The following is a 5,438-nucleotide window of genomic DNA, read 5'->3' as shown; positions in this document are numbered from 1 at the left end:
CAATACAAAAGGAGCATTTTCTAATCATTTCATTTTAAAGGGGGATTATTGATAGAAGGAAGGGGAAGGGAAAAGAGATTAGACCATATGTCTAAACTGAGTTCTACTCAATGTTCCACTGCTAACTGTGTGGGTGACCTCAGGCAGTGAGTGGGAATGGAGATAAGGTTCTAGATCTAGTGTTGAAGCAGCAGCCAATGAGATCAGGTAGAAAATCTCTAGGGAGGAAGTTCTCTGAGGCCCAGATGTAAGGGACTGAGTGGACATACTGACCTCAGAAAGGCAGTGGGTAGAGAGAAAAAATACTGCTCTGAAGAAAGAGGGAAAGGTGAGACTTCTACATAAAAGACCAGTCCATAAAGTCTCAGGAATACTCTCCAGCTATCTCCCTTGGGTTCCATTTTTTTCTTCTTCCACATGTATTTTCCTTTATTTCACCATAAAAATCACTCTGATATTCGTATCATCAAAATACACATGCAGCATCTCTCTCTCTCTCTCTCTCTCTCTGTCAAATAAATAAATAAAATCTTAAAAAAAATACACATGCAGAAAAAATCATCTTTGATGATTTCAGTAGAATTCACATTTTAAAAATATATATATTAAATCAAGGACACCTACAGGTGCCTGGATGACTCAGTCAGTTCAGCAGCTGACTCTTGGTTTTGGCTCAGGTCATTGAACTTAACGCCCTGGGATCAGTGGTGTTGGGTTACCTGTTACCTGTTCAAAGAGGAGTCTATTTGAAGATTTTCTCTCTCCCATTCCCTCTCCCTCTGCACCTCACCCAGCTCTCTCTCTCTCTCTCAAATAAATATATCTAAAAATAAAAATAAGTCAGGGGTGCCTGGGTGGCTCAGTCAGTTAAGTATCCCATACTTGAGTTCTGCACAGTCATGAGCTCAGTGAGGTTTAGCACCATGGCTAGCTCCATGCTGAACATGAAGCCTGCTTCAGATTCTTTCCCCCCTTCCCTCTGCCTCCCTCTCTGCTCCTTACCTCACTCTCTCTCAAATAAATAAATAAAATCTTTAAATAAAGCTACCCCAAAAGGAAGACGCCTTCAGGCAGAATTAGTTAAATTATTTTATAAGCGTCTCCCTCATTTCTCCTGTGTTCCCTTCATGATACTCTTAGCTTCCTCCCCTCCACCAGCAACACTGCTTCATAGTCAGGCTTTGACCATTGCTTTCTGTTACTGGCCCTCAACCCTCAGGGTCATCTCCACCTATCCTTCATTAACTGGATATAACAGATGACCTCATCACTAGACAGCAATGGATTCTATCCCCTTGGGTCTAGGTCTCATTTTGAAAGCTAAGTTAGAGACAGGAGACCTCCATGGTGCTGTTCACATGGGCAGCAGCTGTCAGACCTGTTTGTAGACTCTACAAGCTATGTGAAATTGAGGGATAATGGCTTATGGTGATAAATATGCAGAATGTTACATAATTGCTATTCCTGACTATGATACACAGTGTGACCATACAACTTATCATCCAACCTCAACACTGTAAAGAGTGAAAGCAAACCATGTTAATAATTACACTCAAAAAGACAGATTAGAAACTGGTAATATCCTCGAAAAAAAAAAAAAAACCAGCACATATGGTTGGTTTTGTCCATCAGGAAAAATAATGACGCTCAAGCAAAAAATTACAGGAAGTACTGAACCTCCAATAGACACTGAAATTGAATCTCAAAATAACGAAGTTGGAATAGGTCCTTTTGAGATTGCAGACAATTTCACAAAGATTCTAGGTCACTTTCTATAATAACCACTCAACATCAGTAAAGCACACAATTTATATTAGACCTATTATCCCAAATGTGGTATAAGGATATTCTAGTTGGCACACTGACACAGAATCAAATAACATGTTATCACAGCATGAAAAAGTCATTTCCTTGGCAATTCTCATTTAATTCCTCTCATTGGATCAAACATAAAATCTCAGTTAATGCCACTGTGTTTCTAACACTTCCCTGTAGCACCATGAGCCTCCATTCCTAACAGACAGAGCTCAGTTTCTCCCAACCATTGGCTCCATAGTAGAATATAGTAACATTGCTATCTGATAGGAATTCATTTAATCACAAAGACAGACATGGAGAGAAATGGAGTAACATTCTCTTTGCATTCTACTGACATTGCCTAGGGAATCCTAGCTCTGGCCACACCTGTCTTATAAGAAGCTCTAAGGCTTAACACTATGACAGCACCAAGAGAGTCTGAGGGGAGAAACTTCCCTCTGCTGCCACAGCAGAGAATAATCAACACAAATAAACCTCTCAGATGTCCATTGAGAGTCTGGGTGCTTGGATGCCAGACAGTGAGGCACGTGAGAAAACAGGCAAATAAATTGAAAAATTTCCATCAAGGAATGCCTGGGTGGCTCAGTCAGTTGAGTATCTGACTCTTGATTTTGGCCCAGTCATGACCTGAGTCCTGAGACCAAGGTCCAAGTCAGGTTCTGTGCTCAGCATGGAACCTGCGTGAGATTCTCTTCCTCCCTCTCTCTCACTCTGCCCCTCCCCCATCTTCCCCCAACACCCCGTCTCTCAAAAAAAAAAAAAAAAAATAGTTCCCTCAATAGTTAGTCAAGGACTGTTGAAATATATGAGTTAAGAAATGTATGGCCTGTGTGGTTTCTGTTCTGGAAGTTATTTGCTAAGTGAGACAATTGTATCATAACCAGTCTTGCAACAACCACGGCTGTGGCAATTTATAAGGAAAAGTGTGTTTAAAGAGCAGGCACATGAAGGGGTTGTGGCTTATCTCAGGATGGGCACAATCAGGCACTGAAACCCAAAGTCAGTGCCATGCTGGGATTCTAATCCTGTGTTAGATTCTTACCGTTGCTGCAACAAATTACCACTAATTACTGGCTTAAGGCAAACACATCATCATACAGTTGTGGAGGTCAGAAGTCAGAAAGGGGTTTCACTGAGATAAAATCAAGGTGTTGAAAGGGCTGAGTTCCTTCTAGAGGTTCTAGGGGAGAAACCCATTTCCTCATCTACTCCAGCTTCTGGAGGAAGCTAGCATTCCTCCACCTTCAAAGCAGCACTCAGATCACTCCCACCTCTGTTCCCATCACCATATCCCCTTCTCTGACTCACTCTGCTGCTTCTCTCTTCCACTAATAAGGACCTCTGATTACAGTGGATCCTCTGACATAAACCAAAATAATCTTATGTTAAAATCAGCTCATTTTAGCAACCTTAGTTCCCCCTTGCCATGTGACCTAACATATTCATAGATTTCAGAGATTAGGATGTAGATACCTGTATGGTGTTGGGGGTGGGCATAATTGTGCCTACCACTCCTTCACATGACATGCAAACCCCTCAAACTGTCTTTCTGGTCTCACCCCACTGTACACTACATAGTAGATAATAATACAAAACTTGATGGCTTAGAACAACAAGATATATTATCTCAAGTTTCTGTGGGTCAGAGTCTCTCAATGAGGCCACAATCAAGATGTCGAATGAAGCTTCATCTGAAAGCTCAACTGGGGAAGAATCAGCTTTCAAGATCATTCACATGGTTGTTGGCAGGATTTCTGCTTCCCTGGCTGTTGACTGGAAGCTACCCCCAGTTCCTTCCATAGAGGCTTCTCTATCAGGCAGCTCAGAACATGGCAGCTGGCTTTCTCAGAGCAAGAAGCAAGAAGAGCCAGAGAGAGACTGCAAGCAAGAGGGAAGCTGGACCTTTGTCTCCTCATCATATAACTTTTCCTGTATTATATTCACGAGAAGTGAGGCCAGCCCACACTCTGGGGAAGGGGATTTCACAAGGGCATGGATATCAGGATGTGGGAACACGGGGCCATGTCAAAAGCTGTCTAATGCACTCCAATATATATCCTGTGCTTTCATCTCACAAAACCACCAACACTCCCCTGAGAAAGAAAAAAAATGTCCTATATTTGCTCATTTATTTGCTCATCCAAAAATTATTGTTCCTACTGTGAAATAAGCAGTACAGTAGCTCAAGGGCTGGAGATAGAACAGTGAACAAGAAACAAAGACCCTTCCCCCTTGGAGTGGACATTCCAGTGGAGAGGGTGACAGTAAACAAATCACACAGTGTGACAGAGGGTGAGGAACCCTAACAGGGAAGAAGCACAGTGGGTGTCCATGGGGGTGACACTGTCTTCTACATAAGAGAGATGGTCTGGGAAGACCTCTTTGAGAACTGGCCCTTGAGCAAAGACATGAAGGAAGTGTGGGAGCCACAATGAGAATATTTGAGGAGGAGTGTCCCGGGCAGTGTGGACAGCAAATCCAAAGGCAGGTAATGGGTTCAGGGAACAAGAAGCTCAGTGCCACTGGAGCAGAGGGAGCAAGGGAGAAGGCAGTTGGAGGGGAGGTCCAAAAGGCAACCAGGAGCCAGAACTGACAGGGTCTTGTCATTAAAAATGACTTGGAATTTTATTCTAAGATCGGAGTCACTAAAGAACGGCCCCACCAAATGAAGCTGCTTAAATTCCAGTAGTTACAAAAAAAATTAGCCCCTCCCTTCATAATTTCAAATACTATTTCTAGTTATATGTTATAGGAAGGTATACTTTGCTTTAATATAGCTGCATTTAACATTTAATATAGTCCATTGATCCACATTTTCTAATTACTTACTTTAAAAGATAGTATCTGAAAGCCCTAGGTGTTTGAAATTGCTTTGTTCCCAGATAAAGAAAGAAAAGTCAAATGAAACAATCTCTGGGCAGGGCCCCTGGGTGGTTCAGGTCCACTAAGCATCCGCTCTTGATGTCAGCTCAGGTCTTGATCTCAGCTCAGGTCTTGATCTCAGGGTCATGAGCTGGAGCCCTGCCTTGGGTTCCACACTGGGCATGGAGCCTACTTAAACAACAAACATACAGTTTCTGGGAAGCTTGGGTCCATTGCTCACCTGAAGTCAAACAACCTTAAAGGGCCTAGGCTGGGACTCAGGTCACAGCAACTTATTAACTGCAAAAAGGCCAACTTCACAAAGCAAGCGTCTCGAACCAAAAGCAAGGTGGTGCCTTAAGAACTGCCTAACCTTCAGTGAAGCGGCTACTGACCAACAGCCAGGAGGTTGTCTGGGCAGGTGTGTAAAGGCCCAGGAGGAAGGCCTGTTTATGCTTACTCGCACACCAGCCACACTCCTGATGTGATGACCCAGAATTGTGGGGAAGGACACTCTGTCATGGCCATCACTGCACACTCAGCCCCAAGTGTCTCCTACGACTGTGCCACCTAGAAGTCACCTCCACACACCTGGGAGGATGGATAGGCGGGAACTTAGATAAGCATGTGGAAATTAGTTCTATCAGAGAAGGAGGGGTCAGCTTAAGTGGTTAGGAGTGGCCAGAACAGGGAGGACGCCAGACTGTTTGACAAAAAGAAGCACATATAAGAGAAAGTAGAGAAAGACCCTGCTTTCA

Source organism: Lutra lutra, chromosome 10, assembly GCF_902655055.1.
Source record: "Lutra lutra chromosome 10, mLutLut1.2, whole genome shotgun sequence".
NCBI lineage: Eukaryota > Metazoa > Chordata > Mammalia > Carnivora > Mustelidae > Lutra > Lutra lutra.
The sequence above is the reverse complement of the archived record's forward strand: the minus strand, read 5'-3'. Positions refer to the sequence as shown.